At 38.4% G+C, this 25568-nt stretch overlaps 1 long non-coding RNA gene across 3 annotated transcripts in view; it reads left to right on the top strand.

Moving 5' to 3' along the window:
• Positions 1-858: 858 nt before the first annotated feature.
• Positions 859-25568, top strand: part of LOC144017998 (uncharacterized) — a 260312-nt gene continuing 235602 nt past the window's right edge. For all 3 annotated transcript variants that reach the window (XR_013283315.1, XR_013283317.1, XR_013283316.1), the window contains exon 1: positions 859-1062. This is a non-coding gene — a long non-coding RNA (uncharacterized LOC144017998). The remainder of the gene's footprint in view (positions 1063-25568) is intronic.

The raw sequence follows: 25568 nt of genomic DNA, 5'->3' as shown, positions 1-25568 counted from the left end.
TGGTTCATTCTCTGGAGTCCTGTAAAACATGATGGATTGTTTGTATTTTAATGAGCAATTTACAATATATGCATGTGAACACATACACTGCCAGCCCAGCAAAAATGCATTATTTGACGTCTTTTTCCGTCAATGGCAGTCAATGACTTAAGATGAGATGTAACCAAAATTGATGGATTTTTAAGCAATATTTGCCTTAAAAAAAAATGAAAAAAGGAGGCTGCAATATAATCACAAAATATATTGGCACATTGTGTTTAACACATTCACTGCCAGCCCAGCAAAAATGCATTATTTGACGTCTTTTTCCGTCAATGGCAGTCAATGAGTTAAATTAAAACAGCTATGAAGATTTAGCAGTAATGAACTGACAGTGGACCATCTAAAATTTGCAGATGGTCCAGATCAGAAAATGCTCTGGGAAAGTATGCCTTGCCAAGCGTGATGTCAGCTTGAGAAAAGTAAAAGTAAAAGAAGATTAATTGCATGCTTGTTTTTGTTCCTTTTTATTATTATTTTTTTTATACCAACACCACAATAACACTCAGCAAAAGTGTGATGATGTAGAAACTCACTACTCAAATGTCAACAATATGTTGACATCATTAATTGTGTTCTAGCCATTATCTCTAAAATGGAGTTGGAATTAAGAAGTTATTGAATTCACAGAGAAGTTAAGATTAGTTAAATTGAAATAAACAAGTATAGAAGTTGTACCTTTGCGTTAGTTCTGCTTTGTTTGTGAAGTCTTAAACATAATGTGTTCATTTATGTTTAGTATGGCCCCCACTGGTCAGGTATGGCTACTACATTTAGATGTGTGCACTTCCTGCTGGGGTCAAAAGGTTAAAAGCAAGATGGCTGCCTGAGCTCTGGAGGTGTGTGCGTGTGTGGAAGGGGAGACAATAAGCTAAGCAGGCCTCTCAGGTTGTTAAGGTTTTTCAAGCATTATTTGATCCTTTGATCATATTTCAAGCCCAAAGGATTGTTTATGTATCAACTCTTCAAACTTGCCAACATCCCTAACCCGGTTCCTGACCTCATCGCCTCAGCAAACAATTGGTGAGTCAATGCGTTGAAGCTCTGCTTGCCTTTGAATTAAGAACATTGACATCTTTGGAAAATGGCACAAACAAATTGGTGAAACCGAGTCTGAACTCATTCACTTGCAGCCATTTTGACAGAAGCAGTCCCGTTCGCTCCCAGCTGTTTTACTGGATTTTGACTGATTTTGCAAGGCCCACAGAATATTGTGTTCAATTGCTATAAAAGCATGGAACCTACCAAAAAAAAAAAAAAGATTAAAGACTCTTCTTTCATCAGGAAAAAAAGTATGTTTCTATTTGTTTCCGTTTGGCAGCAATTAGCATTAGAAGAGAGCTAAGTTTCATCAGTTTTCACAAATCTATTTAAAATTGAAAGTAATTGAGCTTTTTTTCTAGATGGCCCTGGTTGATCTCCTTTGCTGCCACCTGCTGGCCGTTTGTGTAATAACTACCATTTCTGCAACCGTTCTTTGCAGGAGGCTGCATCAAAGCCTTCTGTATGCTCTAGCATAAAAAAACGTATAAATACGTCTTTGGGACACTTACAACATTAAAAAAAAATGTACTTACACGTTATTGGGAGCAAATGAGTTAATGGTCTAAAATAATTTTCATAAACACTAAAAGAGAGAGTCGTGACCCTTCTGTTTTAACCCCCGCATATCCTTGCTCCAAGCCTCCTGTGCCACTGAATGCCCTCTCTCGATACCCTCCCCAGGGGCCAGAGGGCGTCTTGTGATGTGGCCCCCCCCCCCTCTCTCTCTTGGCAAGGTTGTACTTCTTCATTAGGCCCTCTGGAGGCTGCCAGCGTCCCGCAGGACGTCAGAGTACATTAATTCTCATCAGGACGTGGCTCCTCTCAGGTGTGAATGGCAGCCAGCAGCTGGCGACGAGGCTTTCGCCATCTCCACCTGAAACTCATTTTTCACCGAGTACATGCGCACGCATAATGTACACATATAGGTATCCGAATATGCTAAACGAAATGCCAGACGGACGAGCAAATGTTGCTTGTTGAGAGTCGTGCGGCGGGAAGGTTTCGGTTGAAATCGCTGGAATACGAAGATCGGAATTTAGGAACTGACCCGCGATAATTACAAAAGCAGCCATATATCTTCAAGTCTTTAGGGGAACTGAATACTGGCTTCATTTTCCATGTGAGTAAATCTTACTCTGTGATTTGGAAGAGTCGTTGCCTCAACAGCTCTCCACAAAATGCCACGAGGAAGAGATCACATCATCTCTTCCCTCTGTTTGCCCCGTTCATTGTACGACGTTTTCTCGTGTGTTTTACCAGGATATTTTCCTCAAGTAATTACATCAAGTAATTTCTCCCATTGTGGCCGTTACGACTCCCCGGCAGACCTGTATACAAATTACTCATATTTGCTTCTGTGGTCAAAGCTGAGAGGTGTCCCGCTAGACATTTGGTTAGCGCAGATCTGCCTATTAAAGCCGTTTGTTATCAGTCTTCGCTCCTTGTGAAAGCGACAGCACAGTATTGTTGACGAGATGACTAGATAGATGACTTGAGCGAGGCCGTCGTGTTGCTGTTATTTGTCCTTGCTTGGCGCCTTTCTGTCTTTGCATTCTGACATACGTATCCTGTAAAAACCAGTTAAGGCCATCAGGCCACACATTCTCACACGGGGAGGCTGAGCCGTTCGCCCATGTGGGCGGGCGGCCTAGACAGTATAAGTGCAGGGACGATTCTGAATAGATCAGTTCCTCTTCCGCATACTAATAGGAGAGGGCTCCGCAGCTGTGTACTCGATCTTTCTGGCATCCAGTAAACAGTTCAACTGAGAAAATGCAAGCAGTGGAAGATCCCACCCAAACTTTACAGCATGACATAAAGAGAGAGAGGTTAACTCATTAGCTCCCAAAAACGTATAAATACGTCATATTTCAAATGTTTTAAGTGTCCCAAAGACGTATTTATACGTTTTTTTTTTTTTTGGGTTATACCAGAGCATAGAGAAGGCTTTTATGCAGTCTCTCTACTGCAGAAAATGGTTGAGTGGCAGCAGAGTATAAGAGATCAACCAGGCCATGTTAAAACTCCCACAGCTTTCCCACAGTTCTAAGCAGAATTGTGAAAAACGATGAAACTTAGCCATGTTCTATTGCTAATTGCTGCACAGTGGAAACGGATAGGAATATACTTTTTTTTTTTTTTTTTTTTTTTTTTTTTCCCCCCCTGATAATAGAAGAGACTCTAGTCTCTCTTTTGGTATGTTCCATATTTTTATAGCTATAGAACATAATATTTCGCAGGCCTTGAAAAATCAGTCAAAATCCAGGAAAACACTTAAGTGAAAATGGTTGGGAGTGAATGAGTTAAGCTTCAAAATGAGCTGTTGATGATTTCAAGTTTGATTCTGACACGATGGTCAAAGCTCCTAAACACCCAGACAGTGTTTCAACTCAATGGAAACTGCTTGTTTCATATGGCAAAGGGGTGCACGAGTTAGAAGACATGATGGAATGAATCCAAAGGACTCGGCGGTCTGCCCAGGATTATTATTATTCCTTCATATTATTATTTGTTAACCAGTGATTATTTTGTCATCACAAGGTCACATTTTCCAAGCGCTACGATTGTTTCGAAGAATTACAGCAGTTTATCTTTGCCTAACTCGATGTCACTGGATGTTTTCGGCCGTTCTTTCACATTCCAAATCATTTCCTCTGGTCTTTTAGCACCGCTGCTTCAGTAAGTGTCTCTAATTGGGTAATGGATGGCTTGGAACGGGCTTTTAAAGATTTATCCCATCAAGGCCGAAGGACTTGGAAGCCAAAGTGAAACCAAGACCCCCAGTTTAAAATCAATTGTGCAAACGCATTTGTGGCTCATGCACAGAAAGTCACTAGAAAAGCTTTGTATCACGGCTAAAAAAAAAAAAAAAAAAAAAAAAATGTATTGCCCTGAGTAAGTTCCTTCGAGCATCCTTGTCACAAATCTGAATTTGACTTTAGCCTACATACAGTCAATATTCGGGATAAGATCAAAATTCTGGTTTCTGATACAATCAGGATAACCGTGAGCAGACAGTTACTCCCGAATACATATTCCGATCTAAACCGTGACACAAAATAGTAGGGGTGTGAATTGCCGAGTACCTGACGATTCGATCTGTATCACGATTCATAGGTCACGATTCGATTCGATACCGATTAATCCCGATAGGAATTTACAAGTCGATTGTTGCGATATTTTTACTCAAATTTAGAAAATAACATTCAGTAAACTTATACATGTACACTGTAAGATTAGTATGAAAATGTATTATTATCTTATAACTGTGAGCCACTGTATGTAACAAAGAGGTTTAACGACATTTTTCATATTTGAACAGCATTGAAATAAAATATTAAGGCTAAATGTTCCATTAATATAACATTCTTCCATGCTTAAGGTGTGAAAGTTGGACGTTTTGTTGAATATTTTTCCATCAAAAATGGATGTTAAAAAATCGATTCGGCTGCCTATTGAATCGATTTGAGAATTGTGTGCTGTAGGATCGCGATATATTGCCGAATCGATTTTTTTTAACACCCCTACAAAATAGTCTGTCATTTCAGCTTTTAACTTTCTACGGTCAATAAACAACACATTATATTCACGTCATTCGCCACACTAATAAAGTAGTCTGTTTCCTCCTCACCCCAAATGTGCACTGCTGTGTTAATCCGCCAGGTTCCACCATGTTTGTTTCGCTCTGATTTTGTATTTCCAGTAGGTTGCATGCCAGATGTACAGACTCATATACACGTATATATTGTTTGTGTGTATTTCACACTGTGGCATTTTTTTTTTGCCGTAGAGACAGAAAATAACGTGAATAAGCTGCAGTCAAATCAATGTATTCAAGTTAAAGGCTCGTCTATAGCGAGTAGCAATGTAAAATGGCCGCCACACATGCAAAGTTGCTGAGCGCAAAAGACCAAGATTCTTTGCGAATAGAGCGTGCACAGAACACAAATCAAGGTTCTGTTCAAAAGAGGTACCCAGATTGCATGTCTTTGCCAAATATTCAGGTTAGAAAAGGCGTATAGCCTACACCAGGGGTCTTATTCGAGTTTTTGTTTGGGTTTGCATGGCCTTTCAAAACCTGAATATTGCCAATATTTGTGTTTTGTAATCTTGGGTCAAACAAATTTAATGGAGTTCATCCAAAAAAATGTGAAAATTCTTCAAAGGTGTGACAATTTGTTGAAATTTACCGTATTTTCCGCACTATAAGGCGCACCTTCAATGGATGACATATTCTAAAAACTTTTTCCATATATAAGGCGCACCGCATTATAAGGCGCACCTTCAATGAATGACATATTTTCAAACTTTTTCCATATTTAAGGCGCTACAGTAGAGGCTGGGGTTACGTTATCCATACATTAGATGGTGCTGCGCTAAAGTGAATGACAACAAAACAGTCAGATAGGTCAGTCCAACTTTATTAATAGATTACAAAGCAGCTTTCTGACAACTCCATTCACTCCCAAAATGAATAAACAGCTGTTTTATTATTTTCTCTGAGGTAAAGTATTAGTATTAGCTAGCGATCCAAGATGGCGGGATCTTCTGCGCATGCGCGTCACCGATCGTGCAGGGTCACCGATAATGTATTGACAGCGAGACCTGTTGCGGCTCAATATCGATCCATATATAAGGCGCACCGGATTATAAGGCGCATGGTCAGCTTTTGAAAAAATTGAAGGATTTTAGGTGCACCTTATAGTGCGGAAAATACGGTACTTGGCTGAGTAGTGATAATGGGCATTTATGCGTTGTTCTTTGATCAAAAGTACGTTGACCATTTCATCAAAATAAAAACAAGTAAAGGTTCAGACAGAGGACACATGAAATAGAGGAGAGGATTGTCTTGAATTGAGCAAGGCATTGGTAGACCGGAATCCAGAGCATCCAGTCACACCCGCTCCCAGTCAAAAAATCTCAGCAGCACCCACAAAGACGAGCGGGTTGTGCTTTTCCAATGAGCCATGATCAGAGTTGAAATGTTTCTCTCATCTCAATTTATGCTGAGGCTTTCATTCCCCATTGGTGAAAACGCAACGGTCATGAACACAAAGCAATATCATCGTCAAGTTACAACCTCTGGCTCTGAACTTGGATGTGAAAACTATTAGAATGTTCTTTAATTTTGGAACATGCACCCTGGCATTCAACATTCCTGGCTGTCAGCGAACCTGCGATGCCCCGATTGCATGAAGATTAGGGAACGCTTGTGAGCTTGGAGTCATGAAAAGGAAAATCAAAGTTCAACATCAGTATGCCTCTGCTGTAAATAGTTCAGTAATTGTGTATGTGGCACTCGGTGTCTCATAGCTTTTTTTTTCAAAAATATCTTGACTGATTTACATGAGCTTTATATTTGATAATTGTAGTGTCAGCAATGTTTTTGTTTTTTTTTCGAGTCGACGAAGCTTCTTCTTTTGGTCTTGCCATCTTCTTTTGCTTTCCAAGTGTTTTTCAAGTGTGATTCAAGGCAATGTTTTTGTTGGTCGCGGGCCGACCACATTTTCTATCTGCCGTAGAAAATGGTTGCTGCAAAGTACCTTAATGCAATCACATTTATTAACTCATTCACTCCCAGCCATTTTCACAGAAGCAATCCCGTTCGCTCCCGGCTGTTTTACTGGATTTTGACTGATTTTGCAAGTGCCACAGAATATTGTGTTCAATTGCTATAAAAGCATGGAACCTACCAAAGGAAAGATTAAAGTCTCTTCTTTCATCAGGAAAAAAAAGTATGTTTCTATCTGTTTCCGTTTTGCAGCAATTAGCATTAGAACAGAGCTAAGTTTCATCAGTTTTCACAAATCTATTTAAAATTGTAAGTAATTTAGCTTTTTTTTTCTAGATGGTCCTGTTTGATCTCCTTATCTGCTGGGCGTTTGTGTAATAACTACAATTTCTGCAACCGTTCTTTGCAGCATCAAAGCCTTCTCTATGCTCTAGCATTACGCCCCCCCCCCCCCCCCCCCCAAAAAAAAACAAAACAAAACAACAAAAACGTATAAATACGTCTTTGGGACACTTACAACATAAAAAAAACGTATTTACACGTTATTGGGAGCAAATGAGTTAATAGCAAGAAGTAGGTCCAATAAGAATAAAAAACAAAATAGAAAAGGACAATAGTGCTTTCGTGTTTAGTATTTCCACAACTATTCGTGTACCAGCCGTGGATATGAAGCAATCAGTATTTTTTTTCACAACAGTTTCAATTTCACGACATGAAGCAATTAATCTAGTGAGTTTGTTTGTACACATTGAGCAAAAAAAATAAACAATTATTTCTAACGTTAACTTGCAATACAGTTCCTGTATGTGTATGCAGTTAATTGATAGCTGTACAAACAGTGCATATAGTTTGCGTTCATAAACTTTATGTGAACATCATCAGGGAGGTTCCTGTCATCTGTTTGCCAAGTGCACGACGAGTGTGTGTTTATAAGCGTTCCTACCAAGGGATACGGTCAAACACTTGTCAGGAGACAGCAGTTGACGTGCGGCATGTTTGATGTGAACTCGAGCATTGTGTGTTCGGAAAACATCCCCGTGCACTGCTCGTGCTCTCGCTCAGTGTTTCTGGAACTGCCACTGGCTCCTTTGAGTGTTTGCATCTTCCAGGGGTCTGCTTTGTAGTCCTTCATGCTCACGTATAGGAACAATAGGGGAAAGGAAAAGGATGAAGAAGGCCAAAGCTATTGAACACATGCATTTGTTGCACTGTGACTCCACTTAAAAAGTCTGAACCATGAAATATACGAGAGAAAATTCTGAGTATTTATTGGCCGTTTTGAACAATTTTTTATTTTACTTTTTTTTTTTTTTTTAAATCAACTTCAACATGTAACTTTTGATTTGTGTCATATTTGATACATCTGGTCACAATGCTTAAAATTCGTGCATTACATGTCATGACTAGGGTCATGCAAGGTTATGTTTACTGTCATGACTGGGGTCATGCAAGGTTATGTTTACTGTCATGACTGGGGTCATGCAAGGGTTATGTTTGGGTCATGACCGTGAGGTCGAGTGTCTGCTTTGAACTGATGTAACCAGCATCTAGTTTCAACTGGTCTTAAGCTATGTGATGTCAGGAATCTTTAATCTCTTTATCTGGTCAACAGCCAATTAGATAATTCCATGGCAGTCCTGTTACCCACATGTCTGGCCACGGCCAATCAGATCGATTCGCTGTCTATATAAGACTGACTGAGAAGTGTTTTTGTCGGATTATTACCTCTGCTCCTCTGTGCACCTCCCCCGCCCAAGTTAGCTTAGCGTTTCATGATTCTCGATACATTCTCGTTGTTTCTCGTCTAGTCTAGTTTGTTCCACGCCTCTCGATGTTATGCGAATAATATGTTTGGCGTTGTAGGGTTAAACAAGCAATGGCTGTAGTTCATGAATCAGTCATGCAGGTCTCCTTATATGGCCATGAAACATGAGCATTCTTTCAATTTCATGTTTCATTTTCAGTTGAGTTATTAAGTTTTTTTTTTTTAACCACAATACTTTTTTCCCCCCTTCATTTCTCATTCATATAATTTCATTTGGGGTTTCCTTTGTACTCACACTGATCTTTTCCATTCCGACCATTCACATTAAAATGACAATATTCAATATTGTTGGTCACCAGCCTACATTTTCTCCCACATACTTCCTTTCCCTCCTACTTCCATTTTTTTTTTCTCTACTCTTACCATATTTTGCACTGACCCTCACACAGGTGTCGGGTTGTGTTTGCCCAGCTGCATGGCTCATTTAGTAGAAAGTCCCATCAGACTTTTTGTAAAACAGAATAAAATGAGAACTGAATTCTGCGTAGTGTGAGTAAAAGGGAACGGTGTACTGGATGGGTAAACAAAATCTCCTTGTACCTTTTCTCCTCATATTTTCAAGATGAAAAATGTACAGCCTCATGGAAAGAACTCGCTCTGCTCGAGTTTTTTTTTCCATTTGTGGCGCACTTCAGCAAAGCAGAATTCTGTCGAGGACTCACTTTGGGATTCACACCCAGATGGTTTCTGGTTATGTTCCGAGCCTGGGTTATGTCAAAAAATAAGCACTTAAGATGGGCGTTTCCTCTCATAGGGATCCAAAACGGTTTGCTGGCTTTGTGTACTCACAGAATCTCAAGAGGCTGCGTGCTTCTTTCTAAATATGCATGGCTAATTAAGCAATAGGCGTCACTACATTTAAAAATCTGTTAAAAAAAAATAAAATATTTTCCCCGCCCCAAGACACTTGCCTTTCGGAATGGTTGTTGATAAATAATACTGTCTGCATTTACACCCCAACTTCAGCGTGTTGTCTTGGTTATGTATTTGATATTATTTCCTTAGAGTCTCTTTAATAAAGTGCATGCATTTCTTTAAACCTTCTTTATGGCTGGGTATTAAAAGCGCAGGGCTGTGTTCTAATCCAGCTGGGGTATTGCCCCAGACGCTCGGTGTCTTTATAGAGCGGTGACATTAGCTTGTTTATTGGTTGCAGGGGCGTAAAGATGCTATTGTTTTAATTGCTTGTACATGCTCTTGGGATCCATGGAGATTCGCAGAGACTGCAGATGCCAGCATATTGGAAATGAGAGAACAAAATAAAAACTAAAGACAAAGCCAAAATATACATTCGCTATATTTGATTGGCCGCTTTCGCGTCGAAAGCGATTGTCGCCGTCTGATTACGTCATTCTGCGATGTCCCACTTTGGTGAGTTTCCGATGTGGTGATTTGCCGGGAAGAGTGTGCGTGAAAGCGGCTTTTGATTTGCACGTAGCACAATATGGAAGGCGCAACCTATGACAAGGCAATATCCCGCAGCACCAACACGAGTGTGCCATATAACGTACATGAATTACAGTTTGCTAATTGTGGTGGTTAACTTATTTTAGCATTTGTTAAAGAATAAGATAAAACTTATTGTACAGTTGATATATATTTTATGATTTTTTTTTAAATGAAGTTTTGTGTTGGATTATATGTTACAGTGGTGCCTGAGGATACAAGATTGTGTAACCAAGTGTTCGTTCATCATTCGCCATTGAAATGAATGACATTAATCCATTATAGGCTCCACCCACAAAACAAGAATTTGTAATATGCAAGAAATTCAGACTCTGTAAAATTGTCCTGTTAAAACCATATCACAATGACAAAAGTAAATAGAATGTAAAGAATAAAACAATTTTTTTTTTTTTTGCTTCAGTTCACCGGACAGAGTGCTACTCCATAGAGACACACACAAAAAAGTTAAACTAAACTAAACTGTAAATATTGTTATAACTGTCTGTCTTTTTCTTGCTTGATTATTTGTGTTAAAATGTTTCAATGTCCATTGTTTAAATGTTAGAACCCCGATGCTATTTGTTAGCCCCGCGTTTTAACATAATGCTAAACGATGACTTTCATAAGACTAAGCTGAGCTCTTTACAACCAGTCGACTGGAAACTTCAACTCGAACGGGCGATAAACAGCTCAAAGCTTCTTTGTGAAGATTTGTTCACTATCTATACCAAACTGTTGCTTGCTGTTAAGTGAGTTGAGTTCACTTACGCTATACTGGGCTTTTAGCTCAAAATTTTGCTGGCAAAAGAGTAGAGCAAAAAAAAATAAATAAAAAAATAATCAGAACGACGTGTATCTCGAAATATAGTTTCCAAATCTGCACAAACATCGTACTGAACATTATCAGTTTGATCTACACGCTAATGCTGATTTAAAAAAAAAAAAAAAAAAGTATAATAAAGAATGAACAAATACAATGTTCCAGACCCCCCACCTATGTCGCCTATAGCACTTCACTAATATATATATTTTTTGTTACATATGCACACGCTGAACTTTTAACCAAGGTCCTCTGGTGTAACATTAGCCACAAAAAGGGGGCAGAGGGAGCCATCGGCTTTAACAAGTTCCTGAGAGCTTTCGCCCTCAGCTCGGATGCCGGCGGAGTCATTTCACAGCGTTACTGGGGGGACGGTTTAGTGCACTGCATGCGACTCATTCGGCGCTTTATCTGTCATCGGACTCCTTCCTCAGCTCCCCACAACTCTCCCGTGCGTTTGCCCTTCTTACGACAAGCGGCAGCTTGAACAATTCCTTCGAGCTTGGCGAGCGGGAATCCCAACTCGTCTTCTTCACCAAGGGGATGGATATTGAATGGCGTGACAAGCAGGAGGAGCAACAGAATTGTTGACTGTCCTATTGTGGAACAACCAATCTTGTTTCCTTATTGGGGCTCCTGATTATGAAAAACAAAAAAGTCCCTGTGGAAGAAAAGGGAATTTATTTGCTCCACATGGTTGTAGTATTTCGCTAGAACCAAACACATCCATCCATCCATCCATCCATCCATCCATCCATCCATCCATTTTCTTAACTCATTGACTGCCATTGACGGAAAAAGACGTCAAATAATGCATTTTTGCTGGGCGGGCAGTGAATGTGTTTAACACAATGTGCCAATATATTTTGTGATTATATTGCAGCATCCTTTTTTCCTTTTTTCTTTTTTTAAGGCAAGTTTTGCTTAAAAATCCGTCAATTTTGGTTACATCTCATCTTAACTCATTGACTGCCATTGACGGAAAAAGACGTCAAATAATGCATTTTTGCTGGGCTGGCAGTGAATGTGTTAACCGTTTATTCCTCACAAGGGTCGCGGGGGGTGCTGGAGCCTATCCCAGCCGGCTTCGGGCAGTAGGTGGTTGCCATCCAATCCAGGTGAATTGGAATATCATGGAAAAAAAATCGTTTATTTCAGTAGCGCAATTACAAAAGTGAAATTCATACAGATACAAGAAACACATAGATAAACAAATACTATACTTTTCAGGAGACCAATTCCACCATAATTTAAAATTATTATTATTATTATTATTATTGGTTTTATTCCAATAACTCTAGATGGTGAATTTGGGGTTTTGATTGGAATCCTCAAATTAGAATATGTTGGTAAACTTGTAATGTATTCTAGTTTGAGAAGCTCATATTACTGTTACGTTTAAAGTGTAACTAAGTTATTATACATTTGCTAAAATGCTTCACACCCATATGAACTTCACGTGAACTACTTTGCACCCATTTCTTCAGATGAACTGTACCAGACAGTGTGGCTGTGTTTAAAATGAGAAAACGAGAAAACGAGAACTTTCATTGCTCATGGATAATCACATACCGACTTGCTACACACTTACAACCAAGCAGACAGATATGTTATTCTAAGATTGCGCTTTCCCCACCCCCTAGTAGTGCAACGCTATTTTTTTGTAACCGGATAGGGAACAATCCCAAATAAAAAGAGAGGAAGCAAGAGAATTGTCAGTTTTTTTTTGTTTGTTTGTTTTTTTGGTGTGTGTGTGTGTATGTGTTTGTGAATGTACAACACGAGTCCTCCCAGCTGATCGTGAGAGAGGGTGACGTCTGTCGGGATTCGGGTCTCAGAGCTGTGATGACTGCCTGTGTACTTCCTGCTTCTAACCCTCCACATTAGTTGTGTATGTTCGCCTATTTTGAACTGTGACAGGCAATCCGCGAGTAGGTGTGGCCATTTACTTCCTGGGCCAAGGCTGCCTGGGGGGTCAATGATTTTTATGAAGTTGTTCAATGTTAGACAACGACTGAGGGCATGCTGGATTATGGTATCTCTTGTATGTAGGTCATTCATGAGGCTTTTTAGTTTATGCATCTGTTTTGCTGACACAGCCACATCTTTTTTTTTTTAACACCTCTCTCTTAGAACCTCTTTGGCGCATCTGTGACAGATTAATCCAAAAACTTTGGGGCAACGTTGGGGCTTTAAATGGGCTACTTGAGGTGTGGGGCGAGGTTATGGGTCCCTACCCGGAGCCTTGAGGTGTAGCCAAGACACTTAAAAGCCTGGACGGAGACACAAATGGACATGCAGGTATGAGAGCATGCAGACGGTGCGTGTGTGTGTTGTGTCTTTGCGTGTGTGTGCGTGCGTGCCAGGGAAAGTCAGCAATCCCATTTGCTAATATTGACATGGGTGTCCCCGTTCAATCTTGTTACAAGGATTATTGTCTATTGAGATCCCATTTCATTAGGCTAAAACACACACCTCCGGGTGCACACCGGGGAGGCCCCCAGCCTTTTAGCCTCGTTGCCAGACTGATGGGGGAGTCCTGTAAGTGGTTTTTACCGAGGATCACTCCGCTGTACAGTATGTTGCAGGGAATACACGCCATACACCTGATGTGTGGGGATATTTTAAGTATTGTAATGAGACACGATGTGCCAAATGAGCTGAAAGAAAGTGTCCGGAAATCCAACTCTGCCTTGGGAACTCCCCCAAAAAATCTGTGTTTTGACAAATTTCCCCAAATGTATAACAGCAATATCCTACACTTACCCTTCCCATGACCTCACTCCAGATTATATATTGATTTCTGATATGAAAATATCATTACATAAATAGAGCCCCCCCCCGTTGCATTAATCCTTTAATTTAATTCCCACTGCCAGTCACTGCAAATTCTCTTCCTAATTAAATCCACTGCTGTTTTGATTGTGATGCGCATGCATGGGCCTGGGTCCCTTCTCAGATAAAGTGCCATTGATCCCTATTAAAGCTCACCTCTGGCCGCGCTGTGGACTTACAGGGAGAATTAAATGTCTTCATGGTGAATATATTTACTGGTGGTAGCCAGGCAGGGCTGTGAGAACCAAACACGTTGGTACGTATTTATTAGGGGCGCCAGGCGATTGCAATTTTTAATCCTAATTAATCGCATGACTTTAATAGTTAACTCGCGATTAATCACAAATTATATATCTTTTGTAAATGTACAATAAAATGTTTTTTTTCCAAGTTTTCGTACTCTTGTTAACAGGAAAGTGGAAACAAACGTTAAGCTAATAGAAATATGGCTGCATCTTTTAGCCTTTGATACAGCAATTTTCAGAATAATTCATAAAATTGAGTTAACATTGCAAAGATGTTACTGTACGATTAAAACAAAACAAAACAAGTGATTTGTGTTGAGGTCATTTTTCTGCCACTAGATGGCATAATTGCATTTGTAAGAGGATGACACCTCAGTGTATTTTCCTTTTCAAATTAAGAGCTATCTAATCTTTAACATTAAGTAACGTGAAATTCTGCACATTTTAAAAATTGTAAAAATTGTGCAATTTTGCATGCATTTTTTTTTTTTTAACAGAAATGTAACTAGATTTTATAACATTTATGAAAGCTTGAACATTGAGATGGTTTAAACGAGACAATTGTGAGAAAATGTAAACGCCTCGTTGAGAAAAGTATCGCGATATTTGTAGTTAACATACAGTCACTATAATGGCTCCATTGTTCATGACTTGTTGAGCAATTACTTGGCGGACCACTAGGGGGAGCACCTCGTAAGAATGGCGGGGAAATGGACGTTTTCTGGCGAAGAAGACTCATGAGCTGTTTATCTGTCCAGCAACTGACTCAGTTTTGCATACGTTTCTATGAAAAACGTGTATTATATCTTCAATTTTAACATTTTAAAACAGATTTTATGTTTCAACTTTTTAAAGCACATAATTTCTGAGGAATATTAATATTGATTTAATTGAATTTAATATTTAAGTAATTTTATTTATTGATTTAGTTTTGCAATTACACAAAAAAATGTGTCCCGGTTATTAAATGTAACAATTGACTATGTAACTGACTGACATGTTGTTACATGTGTAAAGAAATTACAAATACATGAGTAATCTTATCGTAGATTATCGTGGTTTTATTACCCGACCAATATATCGATAATCGCCATACCGTCATATCGTGAGATAATCGGTATCGTGAGCCTTGTATCACATATCGTATCGTATCAGTTAAGTTTTTCTCTCTCGACCTTAGATGACAGATGACTAAACTTGTTCAGCTTAAAACTTAAAAACAGGCCAGTATGTGATTCTCTAACTGGTTGTCTTTTTGTGGTTTAGCCTCAATATATGTCGTAGCTGTTGATGTATCTGGGTAGAACTAGAAACATGTATTTACTTCTTGCTTGCGTGTTGTAAGCTACACTACAGTATAATTAACATAGTTTCCCAAAAAAAAAAAAAAAGTCATATATGGAACCCAGTGTTCTTGAGTGATTTAAATAGTGAATGCATAGCATTTTTTTTAAAATGATACTTCATTTATCATCGTGTGTCTAAAGTGCTTTGCAATATTGCTGATCATTCGGTGGCTCGCTCTGCTGTTTGTTAATACACTGATGGCGGCTCTCGTGAAAGGTGCCAAGCAGCTCATCAGGAGCAATTAGGGATTCAGTGTCTTGCTTGACAATTAATCAAATATGAAAATGATTCTGGTTGCGGTGGCCTCAAGAGATAAATCATTACTGTATATGCATTACATGTTTGGAATTTGGGGGAAATATGTAAATTCGCATTTATGGCCGAGTGTTCTTTGGATAATTAAATGTATCTTGCAGAAGTAAAGTCATAAACAGCTTTAACATATATATATTTTTTTGTATGTTTTTTTTTTTTTTTTTTTTTGGATGATGAAAATAGCTTTGCAACTGTCAACAATGTTGTAGTCCAGGGGTGCTAAATAAATATAGTAATATTAGTAGATACTAAATGTTATGTTATTTTATAATAAACACAACAACAAAAAGTAAGTTTTCTACTCGGAACACTTTTTGTGCAACATTTCTAACAAAATAATATCAAAACCAGGCGCCCTATAAGAATGTCTCCTGTGATATTTTTTTTTTTGTATTCATTGCTAATCTGAAAATCAGTTGAAGTGTCTGGCCCAAGTGTGAAAAAAAAAAAGTAAAGCGCAAATAAAATGTTGTAATCACCGGAATTCCGCTCAACGGCACGTTCATCATCCCGCGAGCTCCACCTGGCACCAAGCGGCGGCAGCAGTTGGCTGATGGGGAAGCAGAAAGAAGGCATCCTTAATGGAGGCAAATAGTGGAAACATGTTCCATCAGAAGTGATTACTGGCAATTAAGCTGTTTTCACAGCTGGCTGCCTCGCTTTAATATGCAAGCTCACATACCGAGCGCTGGCGGAGAAACAATGAGACAAAAGAGCCACACAACACTGATTATATTGACTGATATTACTTACAGACTAACAAAACAATTATTGGAATGCTGTGAGACGAGAATTTACAGTAATTCTCCATTGTAGTAATTATTGTTTAAAGCGGAAGTCAAACGTAAACATTCCTTGACAATATGTTATATGTGACCTCACTATTTAACACGACATTTGTGGAATATGAGTTATGAAGCAATATCCAGCCGTTTTTAATCCATCTCCGGGGGCGGCCATTTTGCTGCCACTTGCTGTCGACTGAAGATGACATCACAGTTGCTCAGGTAACAACCAATCAGAGCTTACCTGTTTTCTGAAGCTGCGCTGGGATTGGTTGTTCACTGAGACCTGCGCAACTGTGATGTCATCTTCAGTCGACAGCAAGTGGCAAAATGGCCGCCCCCTGAGATGGATAAAAATGGCTGGATTTTGCCGCATAACTCATATTACACTAATGCAATATTAACCAGAATAGCATTTTAGACTAGTGGGGCTGCATAGAACATATTATTGTCAAAAAAAAAAAAAAATGGGGTTGACTTCCTCTTTACATGGTCATAAAATGTCAAAAATACCAGTAGGCTATGTAGCAATTCTGAACGCAATCATATTATACAGAGTGATTCAAAAAGAATGACCCTATTTCATGATCAAATATTCTATGAAGGAAAAATAGCAAAAATAAACACTTTTAATAAAAGTATTCTACTAAGAGTCAAGTTTTATTACACATGTTACGAGTGCTCAATATGGCCTCCCCCTTGCAGCACGAATAACATCAATATATGCAATTGAATTGATCGATGTTGTTATTCGATGTTATAAGTTTTCCAGGTCAGTTGGTAATGGCGGAATAAAGACTTTATCTTTTACAAAACCCCAGCGAAACAAAAAAAAAATCACAAATTTTGAGGTTGAAAGATGTCGGAGGCCAAGCATAAAGAGCGTTTTTATTTTTTTATTTTTTATTTTTTATTTTTTTTTTGCTGTCGCCGCCAAACGCACGAGTCCGTCAGTGTCACGCGACAATTATAGAAAACTGGGAAATCCGATCTTTCAAACACCCACTCCCTCATTCTGACTCATACGTTTACTTACAAAATATTTGATCATGAAATAGGTTCATTGTTTTTGAATCACCCTGTATAAAAGTAGGCAAGCCCCTAGAACACAAAATCCAAGGAACTACCACCACCCCAGCACAGGGAAGTCGCATAGAGCATATTGGGGGTGGAGTGGACTTAACTCATTCACTGCCAATGACAACTATAGACGTCAAAATCCAAGCAAACAGCCAGCGTTAATTTTGAAAAAAAAAAAAAAAAGAGAGAAAGAAAGAAAGAAAATTTTAATTAAAAAAAAAATAATAATTTAGTTTTAGTTATAGTCTTCTAACTAAATTTAATTACGGCCTTAGTCATAACTCAGTCACCTGATTGTATTTTAGTTTAAATCCAATTTTAGTCGACAAAAATAAAGAGCAAATTTTAGTCGACTAAAATTGACTTTTGGAGGCCGAGACCCAGTATGTGGTTTCAGTAATACTAAGACCGACCACAAAAACGTCAACGCCCGTGTTGTAAGGTAACAGGAATCCGTTCTACGCACAATGAAATTCTTGTCATCGTTGTTATCAATAACAACAATGATTAATAACTATGAATGAAAACAACGAATAACTCAAACTAAATTCAAATTTCTTGTCAAAATTTGCACTGGCTGTTTGCTTGGATTTTTGACGTCTATAGTCGTCATTGGCAGTGAATGAGTTAAAGAATATTATTCAAATGGTTTGTCTGAAATAGCGTTAAACTCCTCGCTGAATTTCTTTCTAACGGCGCCTGATGTGGAGTCAGGCCTTCTTGCCTTTTTTTTGTTTTTTTTCAACAAACGCCTGATTGTGTTTGGCGCTTCCCTGTGTGGCCTGGAGCTGCTCACCAGCATCAAAGCGCAGCCAGGCATCCGGGAAGCCGCTGCTAATGTTTTTCTTTCATACAAAAGCACTTAGTAGCTCGTAATCCTTCAGCAGGAGAGGGAGAAAAATACCCACAATCCCTCATGCTGACACTGTTTTTGTGGTTCTGTTCCCGTGGCCGATCGAGAGAATCGGAAGGCATCAGGTGGCAGGTCACAGATGGAGGTTTAATAATCTGTCGTATCACCGTCAGTGTAACATGCAGTAAACATCTCTGAGGTCAACTTGTTTTCACCGGACATGATTTGTTGTGACATTTTCCCACGTGAAGTGATGAAAATCGAGACAGGCGATATCAGTCATGTATATGTCAGCTGCCTGTTGCCCAATTCTGTTCAGAATTTCGATGGATAGTAACAGCCGAATTTCTTCTCCCCCAAGTTTCTCACTATTATGAGCTATCTAGTCAATCCTGAAACCTAAAGAAATCTGTAGATTAATGTTATCAGTAGTGCTGTCACCATCAAATCCATCAATCTATCGTTTATTCAATCGATTGATCTAATTGACTAAGCAGATACATTTTCATTTTGCTTTCACTTTTATTTTATATTTTGTATTGCATGTTTTTTGTTCAGTGTTCAATAAACCAATCAATACATATGTGATATGATACCTTATGCATATGATGTGATATGATATGGCATGATATTTATTTTATAAAGTGATATGACATGATATGCATTATGTTGTGATATGATATACTGTCTGTAATATATAATGACATGTACTGTAAGTTAATGATATCATATAACACGATATATGGTATCTGATGATATGATATATGATATATGATACAACATATATCATATGATATAGAATATATCATGTGATATAGGAAATATCATGATATATTCTAAATCATATGCTATATCATATGATACATAGTATATGATATATCATATGATACTATATATCATATGATATATCATATGATACTATATATCATATATCATATGATATCATATGATACCATATATCATATGATATATCGCATCATATGATATATCATATGATACTATATATCATATATCATATGATATCATATGATACCATATATCATATGATATATCGCATCATATGATATATCATATGATACTATATATCATATGATATATCATATGATACTATATATCATATATCATATGATACCATATATCATATGATATATCACATCATATGATATATCATATATATAGTATCATATGATATATCATATGATATATCATATGATATAGGATATATCTCATATCATATCATGTGATGCTTTATATATAATGTGATATGCCACCTCTGTTCTTGAACGGGAAGTCAACCCAAAAATGTTCATTACAATAATATGTTCTATGCAGTCCCAGTAGTCTAAACACGGCATTCTGATTAATATTGCGTTTGCAGCCAAATCCTCCTGCCATATTAATCAGAACGCCATCTTTTGAGTAGTGGGGGCACATACAGCATATTACTGTAAAGACATTTTCAGGGTTGGCCCCCTCATTAATGGAGAATCATGCTTAGGCAAACACACCCCGCAGTAGAGGGAGATGGCGTCAAATCGGTTGTGACCTCACTACTAGTAAAAAAAAATGGTACAGTTAGTTCGTCAGTCAGTTAATGTATGCGTATATGATGTGCCAGTGCTCTTACCACTTATTACCATCTGTCCTTCCAGGCTGTGTTTTCCTCTCGCTGTATGTGCACATTCAGACGCTTGATTAATCGCTTTAGGGGGGTAGAGATTCCGAATGACAGAAAGCCTGTCATCTCCTTACAGCCTGTGTGCCCCCCCCCCCCTTTTTTTTTTTTTTTTTCATTGTGGATGGTTTTATTCACAAATGACCAGCCAGGCATGAGTTCTCTTCCAAATACTTAAACACAGCGGGGAGAAAAGCTGTCCCCTGCTCCAGGATTTCTCCTCCCCTCAACAACACAGTCTTATTTTTCCTCTCCAAGATCAAACGCACTTTAGCTTTGGATGTGTTTTAATCAAAGAGAGAGCTCTGATTGAAATCCAAAAGGGGGATGGGCTCATGTTATTGCTCGGTGCAGGTACGCTGTATATCATAATGGATGCATTGCACAGCTTCCCTCTTAAGACTTTAAAGTGCCATTGAAAGATACCGACAATTTTCCTCGTGGCATTTGAAAACGAAGCATAACCAAATTATTCATGAATATGGGGGGTGGAGCGGGCCTTCCCTCGCCAGTTTTAACATTATTCTCCAGGACTTAAGATATTGGGAAAACATTTGTACTGTTTTATATTTAATGTTGTTGCATTTGTCCGCCTTGTTTGCTTGCTTGGTTGTCGGCAAAGAGTTTTATAGCAAACTGCACATTGACGGAGAGCTTGCAATCCAAGATGATGTAAGCATACTAACATAACACATATTGATCAGAATAACTAAGTGCAATTCCAAAACTTCGCGAGACACAAAATTAAATGCTGAAAGTGGGATGGAGTGGACGATCATAATTTGGTATGATTCCCTGCGGTCTTTCTGCTATGAAGGACTGCGCAAGGAATTGTTGCGTAATCGGAATTCAGGATGGCCTCAAGAGAATTTGAAATCAATTATATGAAAAGTTAAGGCTGGACTGTTTTCCAGCCACATAAGTCCCAAAGTTCTCTCTTAAAATTTTTTTTTTTTTAAAAATGGGGGAGTCCTTCCACAACAAAGTTACATTGCAGCAACAAATTTACAAACATCTGTGTAAATTTGTGTAATGTATGCAAATATAGTGTATGCTGTCTGTTATATGTATACATTATATAATAATAATAATAATAATAATAATAAACTACTATATATAATCACATGAAAATTAATTGTAAAATTCCTTCAGTATGCACATGATCTACCATAGGACAGTGATAATTGATGTTGCAGTATTGATACTACATTGTGAGAGATAATGATGTCCTCTATCAATAACTCATATCAGCTCATTGCTTAATGGACAAAATCCTACTAAATTCTTGTGAAAACAGGCTCAAAAAGACATTTGTCCCATTAAAAAAAAAATAATAATAATAATAATACGTGTTGCATGTCATGTCATTTTGTTAGTAGGTTCTGCATTTGTGCATGATCACGAGTCATCTTTTTAGTTTTGAACGTTTAGATTTAGATCAGACAAAAAAATTATTTCTGTTTCATATTGTTGCAGTTCAGTAAAATCCATTCACACTGCACAGTACAGTATACAAATATTTAAAGTTTACTAAAGATCAGGGCGGTATGAACGTCCGAAATGAATTGACTGCTAAATTCCAATTCAATTCAAATTGAAATACATGATGCAAAATGAACGTGTATTTACATAATTTTATATCATCACAAGCCGACACAGATCATTACAATTGTAAAAACTATGAAATTGTTTGATGGTAGAACACTACATTTCCCATAACACTTTGCTTTAGCTTAGTCTTTAAAATGGCTGTCCAAACATTTGGGACATTTTTGATTGTCTCATTCTCATGAATATGTGATGAGAACGACTTAATTGAATAGAATTTAAAAAATTCCGAGTTTTGCTCAGACCTACTAAAGTAAAACCTACAACAATTTAGAAATAGGCCAATATTTTCTTGGCCTTTTCCTCACAATACTCGTAAATTAACATTTACATACATGACATGATTTTGATGACTTGGAACTGACAAGAAGCGACTTTGTTGTCAAATTGTTGGTTTTAATTGTGGGAATGCCTTCCCACGTAATTGTGATTTTTATTCTCCACACTTTTTTTTTTTTTTTTAACAACTTTCACTTAATACTTCCAATTTACATTGTTCAAATTTCAACTAGCTTAAAAAATTTACGCCTCCCGGGGTATATATCCCCTGATTCCACATTACTTACAGTATTTGCACAATTTAACATTTAATATCAACTTTTCCCCATTCATTTTCAATGGGACAGACATTGAACTTCTTCTAAGTATCACGTTCTACGCCCACTTCCATATATATAACTTATCATCATTGCCAGGTGTCTGATACTGCTCGGTGGCACAGTTGGTAAAGCGCATTGTCCAGTAACCAGAAGGTTATAATTTCATAATTTATCTGTCAATTTGCTTTCAGCATTTGCACTTAGTCTAGTCTCTTTTATTAAAGCTGAATCCTAATAGCTGAATGCTGAGATTTGAATGCATGTGGAATGCTTATGAAGGCAATTGAGAGATAAACTAGACTAAGTGCAATTTTTGGAGAAATTGCGTGGGAATGCTGAAAGCCGAATGCTAAGATTTTGAATGCTTATGAAGTAAATTGAGAGACAAATTGTGAAATTATGACCTCCTGGTTACTGGACAATGCACTTTACCAACTGTGCCACCGAGCAGCATCAGACACCTGGTAATGATGATGTTATATGTTTGGAATTGGGCGTGAAAAGTGGTATTTAGAGAAAGTTCAATGTCCGTCCCATTGAAAATGAATGGGGAAAAGTTGATATTAAATGTTAAATTGTGCAAATACTGTAAGTAATGTGGAATCAGACGATATATATACCCCGGGAGGCATGAATTTTTGAAGCTAGTTGAAATTTGAACAATGTAAATTGGAAATGCTTCAGCATTCCCACAATTAATACTGAGCATTTCCGGTCCTCATTCTTAATAGAAGATGCCAACCTCTGCAAATCAGACGCAATTCAAAACGCCTTCACGTCTTGTTACTCGTCCGTTTCCTCTCTCGGTGGCATGGGTATGATTTAACATCATCGTGTGTCGGACGTACATCGCGGGCCTCTTTTCTCCTGGCCCTGAAACAGCAGCTGAGGGGTGTAAGCTGTCATATTAAACCCACTCACTTAGCTCGCCACTCTCTCCGGGGCGCCCCTGTTTGTCTACGCCGCTGTTCCGGTTCAGTAGAGAGAGCAACGGGGAGACGAGAGACTCCATGTGCCTTCCTGTCAAGAACTCCTTCACTGGGCCTGTAAACGCACACACACACAGACAATGCTCTTCTTAACGCAGATAAGCTGACTGCGAGTCTGCAGACTCCAAAGGCTGGAGGCGCGCTGGCTCCACTTGCACTCACCTACTGCGGTTTCATTCATTATTGTTCTAATTAAAACCTTTAAAGCCGTAATAAGGGCCCCCCTGATTATGGCGGCAACCACTGTTATAGTTGAATAACATTTGTAAATTAATACTACACCATTCCGTGGTAGTTAGCGGGTTAATAAGGTTAGTCTTTGAGGTTCGAGGTGATTGCACTTCAAATGAGATTTCTGCTGAGCGCGCTGGAAGCGACGCGTCAGTGTGCCGGGGTAGCACAGAGGCCTTTGTTAGAGGAACAGATGCGGCGCGCCGCCAATAGAGGGCATTGTTGTGTAACCGCAGGCACCCGAGGCGTCGGCTTTGTTTGCGCAGGTAGTCATGGTTGCTGTGTTTTTCTTTTCCCTTGACCTCCACTCAGGCTGATGGTTTTGCAATGTGTTCAAATGTGTGCCTTAAGCCATCGTTTAAAAAAATAAAAATAAAATAAAAATAAAAATGGCTACCATATTAATTCCATCTGCTCTTAAAGGAAACAATTATGTTTGACTCAGCGGTGGTACTCACACTTGAGTTGTGTAAAAGCCTATTTTCGCAGAATAAGGAGTACAAAGTAGGCTACAAATATGTCTTGCGATGCAGGGAGTAAAAGTCTTTTAAAAAAAAAAAAGGAAAACAAATACTCAAGGAAAGTGCATGCATTGTGAGTGCAGAACACAGGTGACAGTTTATTTAATATCATGTTTTTCGAAATGTATTTATTTTTAATAAGACTTATATATAGGCCAAAAATGTTATCACTTGCTTTAGTTTTGATGTTGTGACCTTCAGTTGTGTGGATACTTAAGCAAAGGGTGCAGTTCAAAATGGAGGGTACATTAGATGATTATGAATTGTAGGGCAAATGAGAGCCACTAAGAATCACCTGCGTGTGAATCTTCTTTTTTGCATTGAAAAACACATATTGGTCAAAAACTCGTCCAGCCTCATTTGAATACAATAGATGAGCGTTCAATCAAATGGACGCCAATTTATTGATTGTGAGGAATGCACAAAAGAAAGGATTTAAATTTCAATCTGAATGGCAGGAAAATATATTTGTAAATTCATATACCTCTCTTTGTTTTTTTTGTTTTTTTTTGTTTTTTAATAGTGTAAGCTATCTAACAGCCAAGCCTGTTTTCAACCAGCTGACTTCTTTCTTTCTTTGGTGGACAACAACTGTCAATAAAGTTCATTGTGTGAGCCTAAGTGGCAATGCATATGGACTTCCTGTCCTTTTTTTTTTTTTTTTTTTTGGGTGTTGGACCATTGGGCTGGAGGCGTAATTCATATGTTGCAAACATGAATATTTGATTGTAAATTGATTTTCAATTCATCATGAAATCCATCAAACAAGCCTGGGACAAAATGGCAGAAAATGTCATGAAACGGGGTATGTATTGCATCATATCTATCCTATACAGTCCTTCATACGCTGTATTAGCATAATCATTGAAACGGGCTGGTACAACCACGCCAGCAAGTTGTAAGGGGGATGCTGACAAGACGCGCATATACAAAATATGGCAGCAGCGAGGTCATTCATTCATCGGGTGCACGCGTTTTATCCCGGGACTTCAGCATGCAATTGATATGTGATCTGGGAGGGGGGTCGTTTATTGATTACTGTGGGGACTTAAGCTGGACTACGGTGGTGTGTGGACAGATTGTTGCAGGGTCCACAACACTTAAGCCCTCATCTTACCCATGCTGGGCCTCATACAGTAGCGCCTATTTGACATGTTGATTAGCAGTGCCGACTAGAAAACTGCAAACATGAAACATGCAAGTACGAAAGACAAGATGATTGCACTACATTTTTCTAGCCTCAACTGTGTTTGAAAAGGAGATTTTGACTGAAGACGCAACAGTGTCGGACAGTAATGTAGCTTTGACGACAGTGGAAAATCTAGGTTGCTCAACCTCTTAATTTATATGAAATCAAAAGCAATTTTTCCAAGAAAAAATAATGGAAATACTTAAATACGTAATAGGGTATCTAAAATTTGCACTCGAGTAAGAGTGCTGTCGTCATGTGCTGAAGGTTGGCTCCCAAAGCGCAGACACAAATAAGATTTTAACTATTTATTCACATCGAGAGGCATAGAACAAACTTGACTAGACGAGAAACAGAGTTGCACAGAGGGACAGTGGTAATAATCCGACAAACACACACACACACTTCTCAGACCGCTACTACAGTCAGTGAATCAATCTGATTGGTTGTGACTAAGTAAAGGATTAAAGGTTAACATCACAAAGCTCATGACATCACATAGCGTAAAACCAGTTGAAACATCACATAGCGTTCTTCCAGTTGAAATCATATGATGGTTACATCAGTTCAAAACATCAGTACATAACAGACACTTGACCTCACAGTCATG

This window comes from Festucalex cinctus, chromosome 4, assembly GCF_051991245.1.
Source record: "Festucalex cinctus isolate MCC-2025b chromosome 4, RoL_Fcin_1.0, whole genome shotgun sequence".
NCBI classification, from domain to species: domain Eukaryota; kingdom Metazoa; phylum Chordata; class Actinopteri; order Syngnathiformes; family Syngnathidae; genus Festucalex; species Festucalex cinctus.
The sequence above is the reverse complement of the archived record's forward strand: the minus strand, read 5'-3'. Positions and strand labels throughout refer to the sequence as shown.